Source organism: Megascapheus bottae, unplaced genomic scaffold (genome assembly GCF_031878675.1).
Source record: "Megascapheus bottae isolate mThoBot1 unplaced genomic scaffold, mThoBot2.hap1 H_1, whole genome shotgun sequence".
In the NCBI taxonomy this organism is placed as follows: domain Eukaryota; kingdom Metazoa; phylum Chordata; class Mammalia; order Rodentia; family Geomyidae; genus Megascapheus; species Megascapheus bottae.
Genome location: NW_028327858.1, coordinates 737,510 through 762,117, shown reverse-complemented (window position 1 = coordinate 762,117; position 24,608 = coordinate 737,510). Strand labels below are relative to the sequence as shown.

Below are 24,608 nucleotides of genomic sequence, written 5' to 3'. Positions count from 1 at the left end.
CTCAAGGCTAATGCTCTACCACTTGAGCCATAGCTCCATTTTTGGCTTTTTGATGATTTAAAGGGTGTCACAGACTGACCTGCCCAAATTGTCTTGGAACCTTGATCCTAAGATCTCAGTTTCCTGAGTAACTAAGATTACTGGAATGAGCTACTAGTTCCTCTATATATAGCATGTATTTTACCTGAAATTTTTTTTAATGTAAGTTACCTTTTTCCCAAGGAAAAGAGGGATTTTTGAGAGATACCAGCTTAGGATGAGACCAGGCAGGTTTTCTGTAAGAGTTTCCTGTCTGATCATCTCTGTTTACTTAAGTGCTTTGATCAAACATTTTACTTAATTCTTCCCCTTACAGTTGTATGTCCTTCAGGAGTCTGTTTATATTTCCATAAATGGGTGTTGATTTTATCAAGTTAAGTTGTCTTCTATGAAGCCTGTGAGGAAAAGGAAGCACATTAGCCTTAGCAAGACAAGCATGGAACTTTTCCAAAAAGCCTAGGTTCTCCAACACAAATGGAGTTAAAGCAAACAGTGGAATTTCCTGGAGGTCATCTCCCATTATGTAAATTGATTCTTCTTCTAGCCTAAGGATAGAGAATTTGTTTTTTTCTTAGAAGAACCAATAGCTGTGGGCAACCTAGGAGAATCCTTGTATGTCCCATCATGTATCAAATACTTTAGTCATAACTGTTTCCTAAAGCCCTTAAATTTTGAGGCAGCCATAGACCCAATTCTAAGATATTTGAAAATGTCAAAGAGAAGAGCAATCATGCATGCATTGAGTCCTTTTATTGCATCCATAATGCAGGAGATAGAAGACAAACCAGACCCAGAAGATCCAGGTAGGCTGAGAGGAGAGAGACATATACATCACCTATATGATTCTGAGAGATAGGGATAATGGATTCAGAGTAGAGGATATGGAGGCAGAAGCAGTAGAGGGCAGAATTCATCTGTGCAGTCAAGGTCACCAGACACTCCTCTACTCTGCTCTCAATGACATAACTTCAGCTCCATTCTCCAGCAGCTTTGCAAGCCCTTGATGGCTGCTCAGTGGATTTATGTTCAAGAGCCTCCTTGATCAACAGGACAGCCAGGGGCTATGATGTTTAAAATAGTGGGGAGGGGGAAGAAGCTGGGGGGGGGGAAGGGAGAGGTGATCCTCGCCTGACAAAAAGAACAGTAAAATGTGAATATGTGTGACTGTAAACACACTAAGCAAAACCTGCCTGGGGAGCCCCAGGAGGACTTGTAGGGAAGAATCAATAGTCCCTTGTCTCTGTGGACTTTTATCTTTTATGAAGTACTTTCTCCTGCTTGGCCTTTAGGCTAGACTTCAGCCCCAAGAGGCCAAGGAGCTTATCCCACAGGACAAGGAGGGACTGTTTGGGTCTGAAGTAAAATGTTTTGGCCTCAGGGCAGATTTTCCTTTCAAGTCTTTGTGAAGCTCACAGTCCCTGGTGAAGATCCAGTCCAACGCCTTGGCCTGCTTCGAGTTTGTGGCTTGAACTCTTCTTTGGCAGCAATGGACAGTGGGCTGAGTACGTGGGGCAATGTCTAAATCGGTTTAAAAGCAGAAGGACAAAAAGCTGGGACCATCTGTGGTCCCTTCCTGGAGCACACAGAGAAGAGGAAAGCTCAGAATTGCCACCCACTTCTGATAGGTTCTTTCTGCTAGTACTGATTTCTCTTACGGAAGTAGGAGGGACTGAGATGCAGAGTGAACTCGGGTTCTCTTGGGGGCATTTGTGCCTAGGAGCAGTTACAGCCCTCCTTTGAGGGAGAGTTGAAATTTTATTCTGAACATCCAGAGTCATATTCTTCTAAAAACAACACAAAAATATCTCAGGAGAAAAATGCATTTTTTTAAAAGATCTAAAAAATCTTATAAATCCAAATAGCTAAATGCTTTAGAAAGCTTGCAGCAGCCTTTGAAGAACCAGAGCTCATGCGTTCAGATCAGAATTTTTCACTAGAATTAAGAAAACACTGATTATCAGACTAGCCTGTGGCTGCTAGTGGGGACAGGGATGTAAAAGTCATACCAGCAAGGCCCCAGCTATACAGGTTTATTCACCATGAAACAGGAGACCTAGTCTGGATGCCCAGCCCTGGCTCTCACATGCTGTGTGGGCTCCTGTGCACACAACTTCCCTCTACTCTGTAGACCACGGAAGAGAATAAGAGGTCCTCCTGACTGTGGAGCTCCAGAGGAAGCTAGAACTATAACGGAAGGAGAGGTAGAAAGGAGAGATAGGCCAGTGTCAGAGACACTCTTACATAGAGACATGTAGAGTCTTTGTCGACTATTCTAGCGCCACCAGGAAGCCCAGTTATTCTGGAAAACAGCAAGGAACAGAAGACAATCTAAGATGCTATTATTTAAAATCTACCTTCTTTTCCCAGGCCTTGGATCCCTATGACAGATATTTAACTAAATAGATCAGGAGACACATTAATAATGCCACTATGAAATTATTGGCCAGAGTGTATAAAAGAAGAAATAAACAAAGACATACAAGCAAGAATAGCTTAAGTTGGTCTCTTTCTTGACGTATTGGCAGTGCTGGGGTTTGAATTGAGGATCTTGTGTTTCCTAGGTAAGTGCTCTGCCATTCGAGCCATATCCCTAGCCCTTTTGGCTGTTGGCTTTAGTTATTTTTCAGATAGGTTGTAGAGCTTTTGTCCAGGGATACCCTTGTGCTACAAATCTCCTATCTCTTCCTCCACAGTAGCTGGGATTCTAATTGTGAACCACTGTGCGGAGTTTGTTAGATAGGAAGTAAAAAATAGGATGTGGTCTTACTTTTTGCCCAAACTAGACTAGAACCAAAAACCCCCTACCTCTTCCTCCCAAGTTACTTGAATTAGAAGCATGAGTTGTCATACCTAGACTCAAGTTGACTCATTTAGATATAATTAAAACTCCTTGTGATTTTTGTGTATGTGTGTGTATGTGTCAATACTCGGGCTTGAACTCCAGTCCTAGTTGCTGTTCATTAGCTTTTTTGCTCAAAGCTAGTGCTCTATAACTTGAGCCACAGCTCCATTTCCAGCCATTTGGTGGTTCCTAGAGATAAGAGTCTTATAGAAGTCCTGTCTGGGCTGGCATTGGATCATGAGCCTTGGTTCTCAGCTTCCTCAGTAGCTTTGATGATCAGTGTGAGCTACTAGCATCCAGCCTTCTGTGACTGGCATAGATCCTCTTGTGTTCTTGCTGACGTAATATGCATGATCACATGATCTTGAGTGACTTCACCTTACTTACTGTTTCCTGTCCTTTCCTTTCATGTGGTTTTCTTATTTTGATATATCATTGCCTCAAGAAAAGGATTTTGTTGACAGGCCAGTGCAATGTCAACCATCCATTGAGAATATTCACTTGGTTACCATCTCCTGTCTTCTTGGATTGTTCCTCTTTTACTTTTTTCAAAAGAATTAAAAGAAACCCTCAATTTTCACTCCTAATCCCTCTTATACTTCTGTTTTCTTTTTGTCTCTTTCTAAATTCTAGATATTAAAACAAATGTCATGTTTTCTAAAATGGTTGGTGCCTTAGAGGTCTTTCTGCCTTCTATCAAGCTGTTTTCCCCTGTTAGTTCTGTCTACTCAGGCCTCTTATGAGGCCGCGAATGTCCCATTTGCTATGACTGTGTCTAGGAGCAGAGTGGTCCCTGTTTTCAAGAAAGAGAAAATCTTCCTGAAAAGTAAAAGGAAATACACAGAAAGAGAGAGAGAGAGAGAGAGAGAGAGAGAGAGAGAGAGAGAGAGAGAGAGAGAGAGGTGGGAAGACTAAGAGCAGTTAGTCAACTTGATCTTTGTCTCAACACTTGATGAAGTGATAAAGATTATTTCCCAGAATTACATATGAAGCATTGTGTTCTAACCATTAAACATGTTCACTAACAGTTTAAAGAAAGCCAATCATAGCATACTTGTAATTTCCACTACTCAGGAGGCAGAGGCAAGAGGATCTCAAGTTTGAGGCTAGTCTAGGCAAAGTTAACTACACTCTATCTCAAAAACCAAAATATGATGATTGGGGAGGGGTGGGAGTAGAGAAATGGGAAAAAACATGAGAAGCGGTACCAATGTGTGAGAAGTAATACACCTACTATCTGGGGAATGTAAATGTAACTCCTCTATACATTACAATAAAAAATGGTAACCCTACCAAAAAAAAAAAACAAATATGAAAACAAAAGGCATGAGATCTTGGGTAGTCCTCACTACTACAAAAAAAAAGGTCAATGAAATTATCCATCTCATTCCACATTTTCAGTCATGTAAGGAAAACATTTTTTTCTATAATTCAGTTTAGGTTTCCCTATAATTCCTCATGCTTACAAGCAGCAGAATGCCCCCCAGCCACCCCAAATGTGGGTATTCCTCACATTTCTTAGGGTTGGGCTCAACTAGCCAGTGTGGTCCAACAGAATTTGCTGTGGTAATGGAAAGTCACCTGCGCTGCTCTATAGAGCTGAGCTGCCCAACCATAGTTGACTAATAAGCACTGAGATTGTGGTGAAGGCAGCTAAAAAGATGACTTAGAAAAAAAACCCAAAACATTGGGATAAAGTCTTGGTATATATCCCAGGCTAAAATCCTCCTGCCTCAGTCTCCCAAGTGCTGGGATTACAGGCATGCAATTCATCTCTCCCAGCAGCTTTTTAATTCAATGTACACTTCAATGGCTATCAAATTGAACCATACAGGTGTGGATAACTCTATGTGGCGCAAAAAATCACTTGGTTGGATGTTTAATTCTACAAATTGTTATTTGCCACACGAGGAGCCCCCCCCCCCAATGATTTTGTTTGCATTGAGATGTGCCAGTGATTGATCTTCACAGGCTCGTGAATCATCTCAGATTCCTGACCCAGACTGCTTCAGGGCTGTCTTCCTTTCAGCCAGGCAGTTCATGCTTCAAGGCTCTGGGGCTATGTACACTATCTACCTAACAGTTACTACTAGATTCTTGCCTGTGAACACTTGAAATGTGACTAGCCAGAACTTAAATGTGCTGTCGTATAAAATGTACACTGGATCTGGAAGATTTAGCATAAAAACCAATATAATTGATCACAGTAACAGTTTTGTGGAAGAGATTAATATTACAAAACTGAACCAAGCCAAAAATAATCCTATTAGGATTAATATTGTATGTTGCTTAAATCTGGTCATGAAGGCTGGGGCTCAAGACACTAGAGAACTGGGTTCCTTGTCCTTCCTCGTCTTCCTGTCGGGAGTAGCAGGAAGCTCATTTAGAGCCTGGGTATCAGTCATCTGGTACAGATGCCCTGGCCTTCCAGAAATGGCCTTGTGGCCTATCAGAGTGAGTAAAAGCCTGTTTTTGTCTTTATTTGGGGTTATTACTAATAACCCCTTGCATAACACAAAGCAAGGTGATAGGGTCTCCTCAGCTGAACCATCCCATCATCTGTCTGGCATTGGATCTCTTCCATGTGTTAAGCTCTTCCCAGGAAAATGATAGTTACTAGTAAGAGAATGTGAAACCATTACAGAGCTGTAGAAGATACCCAAGAGACTTTTTATGTTGGATTTGGGAATCTATTGCAAGAAGAGCAACGAAGCAATCTACTCTCTTAGCAGGAAATCTTTCCAGAAATGAGCCTAGTTCCTTTACAGTGATTCTTTGTTTCAGCTTGCAAAATTAGTATTGGTAGTTGAATGGGGGAAGGGATGTGAGATTGATTAAGGTGGTTCTTATGTATTTGAGGGTCTGTCCAATAACTGCAAGAGTAAGAGGGACTGGATACGGCCCAAGAGTGGTCAGTAAGTTTAAGGGGTCAGTTTACAGGAACTGTAAGTAGGAAAGTTGTTTATGATGGTAACTATATAAACAAAAGATCTAATAATGTTTACTGCTTCATTAAACATCCAGGCACAGAAAGGAAATGTTCTGTTTCGGAGGCTCAGGGTTCCTGGGCAGCCAGTTTCCAAGAGTAGAGTCCCTCGGGCCGTCCTGTGGGATCTTGGGTTCTAGGTGCTGCTGGGCTCAAAGTTTCAGCACCATATAGGCAGGCTCTGTTTGTTTCTAGGCAAGTCTTGGTGTGAATCTCTCAGGAGCAGACAGGTACTGGACACCTTCTTCCTTGCGTCCAGGAAGAGTTGACCTTGGGAATTTCCCCTTCCACAAGTTGAGTAGTGACTTAACCATCATACTAGGATGACTCTGAGACATCATACTAGGAAATCCCAAGAATCCTAGCTCTACCTACAGAATAGGCTTTGGTGGACATGTAAGTCCTTCTGTGGGATAAGGTGCCCAACTTTTTAAATCTCAAAATGGGAATATCTCTCTAACCCCCGCGCACACATTTGATATGGAATTAAATGTGTCTCTGCAAAACAAAGCAGAGTGTACAGGAAAGAGCAGAGCAAGCAAAGGGAACAGAAAAGCCCTCTTGCCTCCTTGTGTACACTTGGCAGCTATCCATATAGGAAAGCTGCATTATTCATTCACTGATTGATTCATTCATTCAATAGACAGTTACTGAGTTTCTCCTCTGTGCCAAGCTCTTTTGCTCAACCCCATAGAGGAATGCTGAAATAAATCAGCCATGAATCCTGGTCTGGGAAATTGACACAATATTTACATCAAAGACTAATTCAGGGCAGAAGGTTCTTGCTTATTATTAGAGCTCAAGGTGGAAATGGTCTGTGCACCTCTGGCTGGGAGGATACTCCGGCAATGGTGGGAACCTCAGTCCTTTGCAACAGAGAGAGGATTTAAACTGCTGGAAACAATGGGCACGAGACATGCACAGTCCTTGTTTGCATGGAGTGTGAGACCATTAAGAACTGCTCCAAGCATATCATGGTCCCTATGTTCAAGCCATGTTTCTATGCCTGTGTAATACACTCATATTTGTGTCTATATCATGAACCCGGATTACTTGAAACTTTCCTGGCTTAAGTATGTCTGGACATCGGTGTTGTTTGCAAGACTGTGAAAATTGTGATTGCCTGAATAGATTCATCTAACATTTTATTTGATTCCTTCCTTGGCATGAGGCATGATCACTGGCCCTTTTAAAGACTTGGAGGTGAAGTGTCCTGACTGTGAAAGCTTTGTTACTGCTGAGGGGCTTTTTAGAAAAATGTTCTTGCTGTCAGGACACATTCAGTGCCCACAGGCTGCCTTTGGGCTGAAGCATGGAAGCTACAGCATGGCAAAGTGGACTGTTTACCCCCTACGTGGCCAGCAGCTTCATAGCAGGATGTACACTTAAGCTTCACCTGCCAAGAGCACAAATCGGAGGTAACTTTAGGGGCCATATGAAGAAGACATGGAAGAAGAGGAGCAGAGCCCAGCTGGGGGTTTTACTGACTGTAATGGCTTGTGCTGTTTCTGACCTTCAACAGTTCTTGATGTAAATAGCTCTCTGAGAAGAGATTGGGTGGAGCTAAAAAATGCCCACTTGCTTTATTACAGGCAGATTTTCTCTGTGTGCCTGGCAGTACCAGAGGCTCAGTTGATTCTTGATGCTGGGGACATGAGGACAGAGATCTGACTGCAGAGCTCAGTGGGAAGCACTCAGGGAAAGAGTCCCTGCCCATTCACTGATACCAGCTTCCACTTCCTCTAATGCCCTAGGCCATCCCTACTAGACCCCACTCAGGGAGTGTCAAGCAGCAATCTGTATGAGAAATTACCGTCAATGCCTTCTTATACCAGCCCTTACACACACACACACACACACACACACACACACACACACACACACACACCACCTGTTCTTACCCTAGACTATGAATTCCCCAGGAGTAAGGTCTAGGCTTTCTTCTCTGTTCCTAGCTTTCTTTGTAATGTCTGCCCTTGCACAGTGCATGTCTGAGATTCACTCATGTTGGTCAAGTGTGAGATATTAGAAAACGAAGGCTATGCCAACCATGGAAATTCTCCAGCACTTGGGAACCTTCCCGTCATTACCTGGCATGCCATTGAACCTTGCTTTCTCATCTATAAAATCGAAATAATATCATCTGTCTGGGTGGAGTGATGAGAACTAGCTACTATATTTAAATGAAACAACCAATACATACTTTTTTTTGGTTCGTCATGTGGCTTGAACTCTGGACCTGGGTGATGCCCCTGAGCTCTTCTTCTCAAGGTTAGCTCTCTACCACTTGAGCGACAGTGGCACCAATACATATTTCTTAAAATTTAATATAATGTCATTGTACAAAGCAGTTTCATTTAAATAAATCAGATTATGGGTACAATGCTTCTCAACCAGTGGTACCCCTTCCATTGTTCTTCCCCATCTTTCCCAAGCCCATCCATACTGTCAGCTTATGTGTTCCCTTTTTCCATATATTCATTCAACATTAAGGCTGTATCGGCCTACACTTTCTCTCTCCATTCATTCATCTTCCCTCTCCCTTTCCCTCACTTACTCCCTGACAAAACATGCTTCAGCTTCTGGTAATCATTCTATTAAAATGTCCATTAGTTATTCAGAGAAGTTACTCCATTGGAATCTTCTCTTGAGTATACCACTATTTAGTTAAATTTCTTTGTGTATATATGCCTATAACACTGCCTATATTTCATATATGCTTGTATTTTAAATGTAACTTTCACATATAAGAGAGCCCTAACATATATTTTTGTAGACCCACCCATTTCCTTGCAAATGATATACTATTATTCTTTCTGGTAGATGAGTAAAATTCCATTATATATATTTGTACATATAATATGTATTTATATAACATGTATATAAATATATATGAAATAGATTTGTATGTGTAAAATAAAAAACAAATATTTATCTAAGTATCTATAATATATACTTATATATCTATGTATAGTATATATACATATAAAGCATAAATATAGTATGTAGTATATGTAGACCCTTGTAGTATATATGGTATATATGGCCTGTATTTATCTAGTATAAGTATCTAGTATACATGCTATATAAAATATATATGGTATATATTTATATCGATTGAAATACATAAATATATACAACTCCATTATATATATCATATTTTCTTGATCCAGTCACTCATCATAGGACATTTGGGCTGCTTATATAGCTGGACTATGGTGAATAGCTACAAATATGGATGCCATGGGTGTGCAACTATCTTTACTGTATTCTAACTAGCAGTATTTGAGACAGATATCCAAGAGTAAGAACCAATATGTCAGCATGTGCATCTTTTGCCTATTTGGTAAGAGACCTAGTCTGCGAGTCAGAAGAGCTGACTCCAAGGTCTGGAGAATATCATGACCCTTCTCTGGTACTCAGTTTCCTCATCTGTAGCATGGAGGAACTAAAGGGACATGTATCCTTATCCAGTCCTGAAACCATAAGGCATCCATCAAACAAGTTCTGAATCAGCAGCCCTCATAATCCCCAGAGTGGCTAAAGCAAAGGGCAATTTTCTTGGACTTTTTAAATGCTTTGCTTACTCTATGGTAGATTCTACCATCCCTGCTGCATTCACTCCTGCAAATATTGAAGGTTGTTCGCCTCTCCTGAGCACATCAGTGCTCTGGAAGGAGGCCTTCCGCAGGCCTCTCAGGAACACTTCCCTTCCAGGTACTATCTGTCGGCTGGCTGCTATGGCAAAGGCTGAGTGGTCTGGAAGAGACACTTTTCTCCTGTTGGCTACAGAAGCTACTGTGGGAAAGGGTGGACTAGAGGATGAATGAAATGCTGACAGCGAGGAGTAGAACGGACAGGGTTTGATGTCCAACTCTCTGAGTCTGAGTCTCAGTACTTCCATTGTCCATCTCTTCATCGCTTCGTCTGGAAAGTAGAGCTAGTGATAGTAGCTAGTTTAGGCTGTTGTAAGCACTAAATAAAATAGTGTGCAAAGAACATGGCAGTGCTCAATGCTGTTGATGTTGTTAGCATAGTTGAGGGAGCCTGGTTTATTTGGAGTGTGTGTGTTGTGCCATGGGAGAAGATTGGAGATGGGGCCAGGGTGTGCAGACATTGGGGAGATGGGCAGGATAATCTGGGAGTGGAGAGTAAGGAGGGAAGAAACTGATCCTAAGAGGAAGACCTTGACTTAGAACCTGAGAGCAAGGGAATGCTGGTCTAGTAGAGGGCATGAAGGCCCAGGAGACCCCTGTCAGCCAACAGGGTCTCTCTTGCATCTTCACAGCACTGGAGTAAGGCACAGAGAGTGATTCTAAATACACCTCCTCCCTTTCTGGCTATGGACACTGCAGCCACCTGAGTTTCACCTATGAGCTAGATTGGCCTTCCAGCCTCTCTGAACTAGAATCCTGATTCCTGGCTCCTGAAAGCCTCCCCTCACTCTATCACTGCTGCTCTGCTTATCCAAAATTTACTCACCCCAGGAAGGTGATTATTTCTGTCTATCTGAAGACCTGCATGTGTTACCCCCGGTAATGGTGAAGCCTGAAGAGATAACTAGAGAAGCAGACTCTTCTCTGGAGGCCCAGAGATTTCTCTGAGGCTCTAGGGAACGGACCAGAGAGTCTGCCATCTTCAGAGGAGTTCTGTCTGGAAGTCTTGGAAGACAGGCTTTCTTGGCACCCACTGAACTGACAGTTCTAGCCTCAGGGACTGGCAGATATTGCCCAGTTTAGGTACTTCTTAGTGGTCACCTCTGCTTAACCGTCTACCCTCAGCCTGGCAGGGAATGCTAGAGGAAGGGGGAAGTCAGACTCTTGAAAGCTTTCGATGCCAATGAGATAAATCCCCATTTGCAGAGCAGGCACTACATCCCTTCCCACCTCCCTCAGTTCTTCCCCAGCCACCTTCAACTTCAGCACTTAGGCTGACCAGGAAGGGAAGAAGAGCTTGGACTTGCATTCCAGTGAAGAGAAAGTTCTGGATGAATCACTCACTGTCCTTACTATGTGAAAGTATGGCGTGGCAAAGAGTCCTGACCAGCTGCTCTCCCTATCTGTAAAGTAGCAAGCAAGTAGAATTGGATTTAAATTAAAACAGACCAAATTGTCCATGTGTATATATAAATGATTGCATAAAGAATTGTCTACTCTCTACTGCTTAGACCTTGGGAAAAGGGAAAAGCATATTTTAGGCTTGAAAGAGCCAGAGATCTTGCCCCACTCAGCCTCTGTCTCCTCAATTATACAAAATGAGAATACTTGCCCCACATGCAGAATCCCAGATGAGACAATGTGTGTGCCAGGTTTTTGTCAAGCACAGAACAGCACCAAATACCAACTGTCCTGTTGTGAATAATGCCAACGGGAATGACCATTGGCACCGAACAGTTTAGGAAATCACAGGCCTGAAGACAGAGGACTGGAACAGGTGACCTCCTGAGATCCTTTCTGGGTTTAGCATCCTCTTGGGGCTCCTCTGGCCTTTCTTATCAGAGGAAACAATGAAACGGAAGTGGAAGAGAGCTGGCAGAAAGACAGTATCGGGCCTATGCAGTGTCAATCGTAAGGTCTGTGATCTTCCAGGCGGGGGGAGATTGTTATTGGAAATGATGATAAGCTAAACATTGAAATGGCCAGGAAGCCAAGGACCCTCCTCCTATTGAAACATGGTATGTGAGGAGTGGGTGGGGCATTGTTCTGCTCCATAGCCCTCTCCCTTCCTTGAAGGATAGGAAGCCCTTTTATCTGTCAGGGTCTATTTGGATATTTATAACATCATTGTAGAATATCCAGAATTATACAGGCAGAAGCCTCACATGTCTGTTCCATCATAGCCACAAGCTAGAGATTCTCTGTCCCACAACTTCCCACTTTTGGGTAAGAAGGGTCCCCTCTATTGAGACATGGATTCAGATGACACCATGAAACTCCCATTATAGTGTCTACTCTGGCCCAGGGCAGCCATCCTTGCCCAGCTGTGGCTTCCTTAAAATAACACCCTGAGTGCATGTGACAATACTACAGCAGTGTCTCTCCTCTCCCAAAGGCTGACAGAAGGGTGACCCCTCCATGTCAGCTTAGAGCATCCTTGTTAAACACCAAAGCTCGTCCTCTGGTGTTCATTGTTGCTTGTCTTGGGGGCTAGGCTAGTTCACAGCCTAATTAGAAATGAAGATCTTGAGCAAGCCTAAGATTGCAGCTCTGTCCTAAGATTGTGTGGTTATGCTTCAAAATCACTGTTTAATTAGTACATGTTCTGGACCCTGTACCATACTGGTCTCTGACCTGGGCACAGAAATGTGACATAGTCTGTGTTCACAGAAATCTCCTAAAAGAGTGACTGCACTTAGTCCTGTGAAGAAAACACAAATGTCACCATATGTCTTAATAATACTAATAGGTAGCACTGGGGAAGTATATGCTAGGAGCACATTAGGTATTTGACATACGTTGCCTTTATCGTCCTTGCAACTACCCTATGAATTACTGTGGTCAGGACTATTTCACACAGAAGGAAAGGGAGCCGCAAAGAGGTGTTTGAAAACTCACCAGTGATGGCTGAGAGTCCTTGCTTCCCCATTTCCTCAATAGCAAATGTCTTGTCACGCTTCTGTATTTTTAGCAATCAGATCTTTGACACATTGGTAGCTTTAATTTGTACATGTCTAATTCTAAGTAAGATTAGGTGTTCCTTTTACGCTTTTAGCGGTTATTTATCTTTCCTTTTCTGTGCCCTCGCCTCATCTCTGTGTTTATTTTTTTAATGGGAATATCAATTCTCATTTTTTCTTATGAATTTCTGACAATATTTTTTGTCACACATGACATATACTTGCCCATTTTGTCGTTAATCTTTTACCTTGACATAGTTATTCTTATTTTATGGGTTCTGGAGTCTAAGTTTTTTAAAAAAAATATTTCTAGAAGACATTTTAAAACTATAAATAGTAAAATTGTATTAAATCTTTATTTTTTCATTTTCCTGAAAGCCCAATGATAGGCTATAAAGTGATTTTCTCTTTCTGGGGTTTGAACTTGGTACTTTTTCTTTAGATAAGTTCTCTACCACTTTATCCAAGCTCCTCAGTTGCTGGGATTATAGGCATGTACAACCATGCCCTTAGGTTTTTTGCTTGCTTTCTTGCTTTCAGTGCTAGAGATTGGAGCCAGGGTTGCTGCATGTTGGCGAGTATTTTACCACTGAACTACAGCTCCCAGCCCTGTCATCTTTCTTAATTTACTGTTGTCCCTCTCTCTAGATAGATAGACAGATAGAGATAGATAGATAGATAGATAGATAGATAGATAGATAGATAGATAGGTAGATAATCTATATAGAGAGAGAAAGTTGGCAAACACTTTCAGTAAAAGTCCAGAGAGCAAAAATTATTGGGCCAAACCTCACATACTTAATCAAACATGGCCTCTGCAACCACAGAGCAGCCAGACAGCATGTAAACAAGTGGGCACAGGTGTGTTCCAACAACACTCTACCTACAGAAGCAGGTGGTGGGCCAGGTGGGTAGAGGCCTTGGCTTGTCAACTGCTGTCATAATCCATACCTTGTCTTAATCATTTTCTGTGGTCCCCTGTTGTATAAAGTTTTAACTTTGGTATCATCAGATTGTCCTGCCTCGCACACGTGCCTTGAGTCTGTTACAGAGAGTCCATTCAGTGGTCAGAAGAAGACTCACCCCAGAGCGGGTGAGTGGTTTTCTAAGACACCAACTTTCGCCATCAGATAGTCCTGCCTTTGTCAATTGTGAGTTATGCTTATTTGTCTGTGTCTCTGTCTGTATATATGTATGTTGTTTGTTTGTGCCAGTACCAGTACTGGGGCTTGAACTCAAGGCCTTGTATTCTCACTTGGTTATTTTATTCAGCTCTGGTGTTCTGCCACTTGAAGAACAGAATCTCACAGATTTTTCTGCCCTGATTTGTTTTAAGCTTCAATCCTCAAATCTTAGCTTCCTGAGTAGTTAGGATTGGAGGCATGAGACACCAATGCCTGGCCCTTTTGACTTTTTTTTTTTTGCCATTCCTGGGGCTTGAACTCAAGTTTTGGGCACTCTCTCGGAGCTTCTTTGGCACAAGGCTAGCACTCAACCACTTGAGCTACAGCACCATTTCCAGCTCTTTCTGTTTATGTGGTACTGAAGAATTGAACCCAGGGCTTCATCCATGCTAGGCAAGCTCTCTACCAATGAGCAACATTCTCAGCCCTGACATATTTATTAAAAATACTAGTACTTTCTGTTTTCCTAGAGGTAAAAAAATTTTTACTTTTATTGCATTGCCTTCTTTTTCATTTTGTCTCCCTTCTTTTTTTAATTACATGACTATTTATCACTCATTTATGTCACATATCCCAACATCTGTTATATTAATAAGGTTTCCTGAATGTCTTAATATAGTATTCCTTTTTTCTCCTGTATACATTCTTTCTGTGACTTTCTGTCACCTGTTCTAATCTGTTGTTTTCCGTGTCTTCAATACCTTCCCTCCCACTGCTGTTTCATGGATATTATTTTTTTCTAGAGTGCATCCTCTAGTAGTTCTTTAAAAAAAGAATAGCCTGGAAGTTATTTGAATCCTCACATTCTTACAGATGTTTTTATCATCATCCTGGCCAATGGTTTACCCACAAGACTTCTGAAATAATGAATTTTTCTATCAGAACTGTGAAAGTATTGACCCACTAGCTTAGTTACTTACATGTGTCAATCTTATGAGTTCAATTCTAGTCCAGAAAACTGAGCGAGAACCTGTGAGAAACAAAAATATAACACCAGGCCTTGTGTCTCCTGACTCTCCTCAGGTCACCATGACATTCCCCTTCCACTCTCCATTAGAGTTGATTTAGTTTGTTGAGACTGTTTTTCTGCTCTTTAATTTACTCTACTGCCCTCGCATCTCAGTTTTCTAACATTATTAAGTGTATAGGAGTTTGCAAGGTTTTTTTGGGGGGGGCATGTTTCCCCTCTATTCAATTCAACCTCTGAAAAACAAACAAAAGACAAAAAAGCCCACATTATTTCACATTTGTGAAATAAATAATAGACACTACCAGGTACAGTCATCTACTTATGTGGCCTTTTTATTAATCTATGAAAAAATATGTATAAGAGTCTATTGGTGAAATGTTTTTGAAGTATCACTGAAAATTGGGGATGGCAGTTGGAGAAAAATAAAGGAGGGGAAAGGAACTTGTGACATGCTGTCACACAGCCACACAACCCCTCCAGATCCTGGGCTCTCTCTTGGCCATTCCTGTGCTCTTGTTATTAAACTAGCTCTCTGCCAGTCTTAATCCAAACAGGTCTGTGTTCACCCCAGGTCTAGGTCTAAAGACACACAGCCCCTGTAGCTAAATGGTAGTGTTATCCATCAACAACAACAAAAAATGCCAGTGATCCTTCACAATGAGGAAAATAGGATTTTAAGTTCAACAGGGAGTGTAGCAGAAACAACATAACTGAGTCAGAGTATCGCAGGCTTTATATACCTCATTTAATTCACATGCCAATCCCATAGAGCATAAAGGATTCATTACGAGAATGGCCTAAAAATGTACCCACTTTGGAGGGAAAAAAAATTCCAAGTTGAAGAGACAGAGAGTGTGTGGGTATAGAGCTACCTGGAGAATTCAGCTTTTGTCTTGTGTGGGTCTGCTACCTGATAGGGTGGGAGGTAAGAATGACAACACACACACACACACACACACACACACACACACACACACACACACACACCAGTGAGACTAAGTTTCAAATAAAGATGGTAAGTTGTTTTCCTAATTCCCAGTAAGAGCCAAGGAGGCAGAGACTGCTGCCTGGAGCCTCCAATGAATATGGTGCAGGAATGGCAGGGAGATGCTTCAGCCCATGTCCTGGGGATGAGACCAGACAGCACCTTCCTCTGTATAATGGATAGCGATGGGGCTTTCCTTGGGTGTTGTCTAGGTTCACTGGAATTTGAAGTGTGCAGTATTTAGAAAGCACTTGGAAAAAGTCTAGCACCTGGCACCCAGGATCATAATTATTAGATAATCTGGGCTCCTTATGTGGGTGAAGCCCCCACTTGTATCTCTGTGATTTGGGGACATGAGGGCTCATTTCTCTGCCATTTTTGTAGCCCTGTATCCTCTGCCCTTTCTCTTGCTATTTCTTATTTTATTTTGCCTTTACTATTGTACTCCTCTGCCAAGGTTTCTTTTCTACCTTCTTTCTCACTACATTAGACTCTTTCTTTCTCTTTGGGTCTTTCTCCCTGTAGGATGTCCTGTTCATCCTTGAGTTTGAGTCCATTTCGGTGTCCTCTAGACCCCTAGCTCACTAGAACTTCCTTACAGCTACTGTAGGGGAGCCACTGATCCCCCAATTGTAGGGCATACTTCATGGGTCTAGTTTGCAGGGCTTTTCTTCCTGACTTTGCCCTCTCAAAAAAGCCTAGAAGCTTTTCCTGTTCTGGCCACCACTGTGAAGGAACTTGCAGCACTGCTTAGCCATCACATGTGAATGGTGGTTATGAGCAAAGATTCCACTTAGAGACCAGGCAGCATTTCAAGAAAGGCCAGTTCACCACCTGCTGGGGTTTTATCCCTCTCATCATTTATCTTGGATTTAAAAGGGGTGCACATCCTGGAGTGCCTGGAATAACAGTTTTAAACCTAGTTTGAGGATCAGGGCTTAGAAGCAGTCATTGAATAGAGAATTCATGGGAAGTATGTACTCTGGATGGCACATACTGGTAGCCAGTCTTCAGCTGAATGGCACAGGGCTCTTCCCAGATGCATATGTGGCAGAGTGGAAATTCTACAGACTTATTTCTTATAGACGCTCAAATTAAATTTTTTTAACAAGTTTTTAAAGGCCAAGAAGATGGAAGATATTCCCTCTTCAAGATAGACAAGAAAGCTAAATTTTCCAGATCCTTAATTTTTAACTAACTTCTGAGCCAGAATGCCAAAAAATGTCTTCTGGGTCAGGCACCAAAAATTACTCATAGAATAGATACCCCTGTATTCCTATTTTATATTGGATTCTGGACCAATTTCAGGTAAATGGAAAGAAGAAAAGAAATGCAACTCGGAAATTGTACTCATCTACCATAGGCCTGTAGTAACGTCATGTGAAAAGAAATATAGAACAAAGGAAGTAGCAATGATACAACCACTGATTGTGCATCCCTAATCTCCTCATTTTTGCATCTGCTGTTTCCTAAATATCAAAATACCACTTTCACAGATGTGCTGATATACATTAACTCTCTTGAAAATAGGCTGGTCTGGTGTGTGACTATTGGGAACAGAAGAGAATGCCTTTGGCAGGCTGCATAGCCAGGTCTCTGTAGGGAGAAACTAATGCCTGGACTCTGGCCCTGGCTTCTTCTGGAGCATGACGGCAAAAGCTTGGATGAGTGTCATTGTCAGTCAGCCTGGAGACTGAGTGAACAGGTGTGGTTTTGAGACCTACTATTACAGGTACAGCCATGGAATGAGAAGCTACCACATATGGCAGCTGGAATTGAAATCAAATATGCCCAGGTCCATAGCTGGCAAGGCTTCAAGAGGCAGATGAAAATTCCTGAAGGCATCGTTAAAGTCTCAGCTCCTGGATCTAGAGTCCACTGGTTCTTATGTGAGAAGCAGCACTAAGTCTGGTCCATCAACACTGGCCATACTGTGATCAACTCATTGGTCATTGAAGACGTCCGGTGTACATCCCAGGACAAAGCTCGAAGCTGGCCTGTTTCCTTGTTTCTACTAGGAAAAGTCCTCTTTGACCTTCAGTCACTTGGTCTTTTTTTTTTTCCAGGCCCTGGACTGGTACACTCAGCATTGCCAGTGTGTGTGTGTGTGTGTGTGTGTGTGTGTGTGTGTGTGTGTGTGTGCATGTGCCTATTATTACAGCTGGGGCCAAAGAGTTGCTCAGAGACCCACTAAACAGACCACTGCAGGCAGGACAACAGCAGGAATCACAGTGTTTCCCCAGTCCTATCTGTAATAGGCCTAAGGTGGGTTCCAGCTCAATGTACAAGAGAGAGCCAGTGGGAACTCTGTGGGCCTTTGCGATCCATCCCAGGACTTGCTGACTTGCCATACCCTTAGCCTCAGAGAATTAACAACTCAGTTGGGCCTTGAGAGTGAGGCTTTCCATTTGCCTCTATATTGTAGCACCTGTCCCCATAGTGCAGACCACCCAACGGGCTTATGGAACAGTCATTTTACTGGGCCCCAGGTATCATGAGAGTGGTCACTGGATCTTGAGGTGGCTTCTGTTCCAGCCAGTATAGCAGAATTTCTTGAGGGTCTTAGAGATAGGAATATGCAGGGTTTATGACACTCAGAGTAGTCATTCACTTCTCAAGATGGCTCCTGGCTTTAGCACTGGGGGTGTTGGTAGAAGCTCCTGTTCAAAATGTGGCCACTGTGCAGGTCTCAGGTTATTTACCTAAGGTTTGTGAGCCAGTAAAGACTGTAAAACCTTCCAGCATCCACAATTTTCAGTATCCAGTGGTGGTTACTGAGACTCTTTCTTCCCTCCACTCACCTAACCTGTGGAGAAAGGATCATAGATGGGTATTTTGTTTCTCTTACCATGCTGTGTATTCCTAGGCCTCGACTCTTACAAGATTCCAGTATGTCTCTTGCTGATGTCCAGTGCTGTCCTACAGTCACTCATCTTAGCTGTACACCTGTCATGTTGGGTCTTTCTCGGGAAGAGGACAGGGCTGGTTGTCTCTTTCAGCCATCTTGGACCCTCTTCTGCACAAGGGTTAAGCAGGCATTTCGTATTAACATGCCAACCAAGTCTTTGATAGAATAATTTCCTCAGGATCTGCAATCAGCATATAGGATTTGGGTGAGGGTGTTTCAAATAGCAACAGCACATGTCAAGACACAATGGCAACCAATGTAGAACCATGTTCTGGGGTGTCAGGCCAAGTGGCAGGACTGACACTGGACAGAGAACTCAACTCTTAGGTCCAGGGGCTATGTCCACATGCAAGCACAAGACAGATGCTATTTCCTTCCACCCTGCAGCAACCCCAACAGCTGTGTATGTTTATTAACTTCACTTTTTCAGATGATGAAACTTAAGTTTAGAAAGGATAAATAACTCCCGAAGGGATAAAGCTATGGAACTATGGTCCAAACATAGTCCCTGGCCAGCCAACTCTTCTTCAAGGTGTAGAGAGTCTTCCATCTGGGACTTGTAACATCCTTTTCAGTACCAGCAGATGGTCATAGACAGTAGATGAGAGGCATGAGACACATACAGGTCTATTCTGTCATGATTTCAAGGGTTTTTTTAATGGCCCATAGACACATCTATGGCGCATTGTCACTCTGCTCAGATAATGTCTAAGGCAAATGAGTTTCTCTCAGTATATGTGACTTTATTCGGGATTTTTTTTGCCAGTGCTGGGGCTTGAATGCAGGGCCTGGGCACTGTTCTTGGGCTTTCTCAAGGCAAGTGCTCTACTACTTGAGCCACAGCCCCACTTCTAGCTTTTTTTATGTTTGTGGTACTGAGGAATTGAACCCAGGTCTTCATGCATGCTAGGTAAGCATTCTTCCCCTAGGCCAAACTTCCAGCCTCTTGGGATATTTTTTTCAGACATAACTAAGGATCATTAAATAATATTAACCTACACTGGAGTGGCCCTACATCTAATGATGAACATCCTTATAAAAGTCTGAAAGAGAAAACTAGGAAACAGAGAGAGAAAGATCACAGCCGAGGAATAGGAAAGATAGTTGCAACAACCAGAAGCCAAGAGAGAAGCATGGAATGGATCCTCCCTCTGACTTCCAGAAGAAACCAAATCTGTAGCTTTGGTTCAAGGCTAGCCCAGATAAACGAAAAGAAGAAAGACTAGGAACATGGGTCAAGTGGCAAGTACGGGGCCTTGAGTTCAATTCCTAGTATTGTCCCCCAAATAAATTAGTAAACAACCAAATACATAAAACAAAATAACAAAACAATGCCCTTTTCTAAAAGCAAAATCTAACCAACTACTTTATCCTATCACCCCTTCTGAAGTTTGTTTTTCCAAGCTTTAAGCTTCTTAAATGGTTTAGCTTGTTAATCTTCATGTTTTGTATTCTGCCATAAAACCAGTCAGGGTTACTGGTGGATAGGACTGGTAGTCAAGGAAACCGTGAGCAAAGCTACATCATTTCTATAGGTTTGTCAGTGTGGGCCCTGTCCTCCTATTTTCTGTGGCTCAAGACAGCCTGAGTCAATTGACAGGATGGTTCCTGTCCCTAGGAGGCAAGGAGTCTTGAGGTGGTGCTCTCTACTCTCCTGGGCCCACTGGATGTAGTCTCATGCCTACAGACAAGTGCTCAGTATATATGTGCTTGTCCTTGTGTCCTACCACCGCAGACAGAAAGCCAGCTCATTGTCAAGACCAGGACAGGAATCAGAAGTTATGTGGCACCTATTAACCTCAGCTATCCTTTGGGGGCTCAGAGACTCAGGTCCTGGAAGTGGATAGTCACACTCACACATGAGCACACACACACGCCACAGAGGACAGCAGACCTTAATAGGAGGCATCAGTCCTGGGGAGTTCAGGTGCATCCGATGCCAGGTAATTGCCATGGGCAATTCTCACTCAGTGGATGACGCTGCTCCACGAGGTTCTGCAGGACAATCTGGAGAACCATCGATCCAGCCCAACCAGCGAAGGACATGACATACACATGGCCAGTTAGTGGCAGGGCTGGGACCTATTCCAGCCCTGTGTTCCTTCTACTTGACTGAGTATTTCAGATTTGGGAGGTATATCTGAATTTAGTGAAAAAGCAAAATAATTTCATTTGGGAGTTATAGTTTTCTACGACTCATACATCTACTCATTTATGCAAATCACTGGAAATTGACATTAGGTTTACATTTTCTTTTAAGTACTTAATTCTACTCCATCCCACATCTCCTAGCTATGGGGCTTCAAAGAAGCCCATTCCTATCCCCGGTTTGCCTTTCTTACACTTAGGCTACTGACATTCTCTTGCTCAGTGACCTTGAAAAAAGGATTCCTGCTATTTTCTGGCTTAGTCTTGACTGGCGAGTAAGAAAGGTTTAGGCTCCAGAGAGGCTGAGCCCACTTTTAATGCAACCCAGAAGAGATTGTCGATTGTCTTGACTCACCTCAGATCTCAGGGGGGTGGTGGGAGAAATTGGTTTGTCAAACGAAGTTAAAAAGAGTAGCTCAAAAAGCCCTGTATCTTAAGGATTGGAGTGTCAGTCGATTCAGTTCAGCTCAACAACCACTTATGAAAGGCAATTGCTTTGGGGCAGCCTCAGAGGGGTGCCAAATTGGACCAGCAAGGTACCATAGCTATCTCTTCCCAGGAGCTATCCTCTGACTCCTTGTAGTAGAATCCATCAGACATGGAAAAATTATATCTTCTTGGGGACTAGCAGGATTCTGGTTACTAGATCCAGGAAGGGAGTAGATCTCTCCATCATGGTGTCTGGACTCATGATGCGAACTGAGGGTGTCTGTTTCCAAAACTGGGCCTGTCCAGTGAGTGATTAATTGTGTCTCCCAAGAATACCTTCAGACAGATCCTGATATTTCCCTATTGTTATGGTCTCTGTCTAAGGATTCTTGGGAGGAAGAAAAGGGCACTGGTTTACACCCTGAAGTTCTGCTTCCTATGTTCTACTCAGTTATCAAATTATGATGCAAAATCCTCTGTAGCTCCTTACAGGAAACCTGGGCTCTGTATGATAATGATTTACTTGAGTGCATAGATTAACCCATACAGCACTATACAACTAGAACCACAGTGTTAAAAATCATCAAATCTCTATTCTCAGGGGATCTTTTGAGATGATCTCATTCAGCGGTTTTCAAAATGACAGTTTGGGCACAGAATCTTTTCTTGAAAAAAAAAACTTATACTAATGTCCAATAGATAAAGAAAAATGTGACACTGCTTTTATAGGACCTGGGGTGGTCAGAGCAAGGCTACAATAAGCACTTTGCTCTTCAGATTTCCGTCTAGACTCTTCCGATGAAACTAGAGTGACTTCCCTAGGAAGAGTCACGTTTATATAAAAGAACAAGGGCCATTGTCCTCATGAAAAAGAAAAGGTTTATCTCAGGACAGCTTCCAAATCGCATCTCTTTAAGCTTATATAAGAGAGTAGAATTAAAAAGCGAAAGACAGAGATGATGAAATAAGTATGAGGTCAGCAAGAAACAAAGATGAACAAACATGTAAGCCACTGCGCTCTTCACTGTACTGAAATCTTCAGGAGCCTAAGCGTTGTACATAGAACAGAGCTACCCAAAGTCTCTTCTGTCTCCTCAGACCATGACCATCAGAAACAGATTGGGGGTGAAGAATGAGGGAAGAGGGCAGTGCCAGAGCCTGGGTGGTGGCCATAACTTACCCATAGGCTGACACAGTCATTGATTTATTGACAATCTGCTGAGTCCTTCATATACTGGACAGGATGCGAGAGATGAAAAACATAACATGGCTTCCCCTCCCAAGCGACCATCTAAGGCAAGCCAGTGCAGTCTTTTCTCAGTAGGCTGCAACATGCTGTGGAAGAATGTGTGGCTCAGCTAGGCTTGCCACCACCAAGAAGGGTTTCCTGACCTACAGGTGGGGAAATTGGCATTACTCCCAGGTCTCATAGAAACCAGGTTGGAGGACGAGGGTAGAACGTGAGATTGAAGGATTGTCATACAAAGGGACCCAGACTTTTTTTTTTTAGTCAGCTATTGGTCTTGAACACTGGATCTGGGTGCTGTCCCTGAGCTCTCAGCGCAAGGCTAGTGCTTTACTACTTGAGCCACAGCACCACTTCTGTTTTTCCATTGCTTAACTAGCAATAAGAGTCTTCCAGACCTTCATGTCAGGCTATCTTAGAACTGTGATCCTCAGCTCTCAGCCTCCTGAACAGCTAGGATTACAGGCATGAGCCACTGGTACCCGGCTAACCTCAACTTTCTTACCGTGGTTAGAGGAAGAAGGGTTGAACAGACCCCAGGTGGTGGGGCACCACTATCCATGTCTTGGGGTCCACCCGGCATCGTCTTCCATGCAGACCTCTACTTCCCAATCTCCATGTGGTAAGCAACATTAGGAGGTACTGTGCAGCCTGGAACAGGAGTATCTACACACACACATGCAGGGGGACCCCCACTGCACAACATGGTAGAGTTTTAGTGTTTTATATGAATCAGTTCTAGGGAACATGACTCATTCGAAAGTCAGGATCTGTGGAAAATGGACTAAGATATGCTGAGTACTGTGTCTTTCTCTTAAGCATTCACAATGTACATTTGCATATTAAGGCTCTGAGTAAACTTACAAGAAGACAACTGATTTTACACAGCCCCATAGCTCAAACTTACTTCAACTTACATTGTTTTCCTTTCTCACAGCATCTGTTAAACCCTCCTGGAACCCATAAGAAAAGACAGCTGCCACCCCTCTAGCCAGAGCACATTTAGAGTTTGGGGTCTTGCCCGCCATTGCTGAGGCCCACACCTGTTCTGCCACAGGGATCTGTCAGCATCTTAAGAGCTGACAGAGGACTGAAGTAGCTGGCACCCGGTGCCCCCAGCTTCATTGTTGTGACTCAGACAGCCATTTCTGCCCACTCTGATCTCATATACTTGTCAAAATGCATGGTCCATGGCTGCCTCTGAGACAGACTCCAGGACTCACTTCTCCTAAACAGCCACTGGACTTATCAGGCATAGCCCTTGACACCAGATCAGCAAAACTGTCAGGCTGCATCAGCTCTTCACAAGTTCCTTTGCCTCATCTCCTGGGGGAGGCTGGCATTACTGTCTGAGTCTCTAAGGAAAGTACAGACATGATACACCGGCCCATTGGCTGAGGCAGTGATATGCAAGTGGGCCTCGTCTGATACACATGATGACATTGTGGAAACAGCCAAGAGACTTCTGAAGATGCAATGTAGAATCAGAGGACCTGGCCCCCTCCCAAAGAAGGCCCAGTCACGTAGAGCCTGGATAGGAACATGCTGTCTGTGGGCATAGTGACCAGCACAGACAATCTCTGCTCTCTTATATGCTAAGTCAAATCTTTGAAGGCAAAAGATGTGTGGCATGCAGATTACTGTCGTAATCACAGAGCTTTCAGAGAGGATGAGATATGGATGCGTAAAAAAAATTGGTATCTAGTTTAGGATTTGTTGTTATAAAGAATAGACTCTCACTTGAATTAGCTCAACAGGAAAAGAGTGGCAGGGACCCTGTTAGGAATCAGACATATTGTAGAAATGAAAAGCAGGAAGCAGAACAGTTGGCACTGAAAGTCATTGTCTTTTTTAGGTGCATGCGTATTCTCATTTGCTTTCTCTCCATCCTACCTTCTCTCCCCATTCCCTGCTAAGAAGGGGTGTGAGCAGAGAGGAAATAGTCACTGATCTGTGCTAAGTACAAGGACATGTAATTAAGGAATCAGAGCAATAAGAACACAGAAAGAGCTGTTGGAGCTGGAAGAATAACTTAGAACTTAGAAAGCCAAGGAAGGCTCTATGGAGGAGGAGCTATTTGAGCTGGGCCTTGATTCGAGGCATCTCTGCGTGCTTGGTAGGAAGCAGGGACCTGAATGTGCAGGGATGCTGGGGCGGAAGGCTGCTCATCATCCATCTTAGAGCACTGGGAATAGAGGAACAGGGTACTGGCAGATCCACTTATCTTTACTCCCTTCATCCTTGTGATGCCTCTA

At 43.0% G+C, this 24,608-nt stretch overlaps 1 protein-coding gene across 1 annotated transcript in view; it reads left to right on the top strand.

The window, feature by feature from the left end:
* Positions 1–24,608, top strand: part of LOC150038963 (voltage-gated delayed rectifier potassium channel KCNH1-like) — a 159,703-nt gene that overhangs the window by 133,126 nt on the left and 1,969 nt on the right. The gene's annotated exons all lie outside the window — the stretch shown is intronic.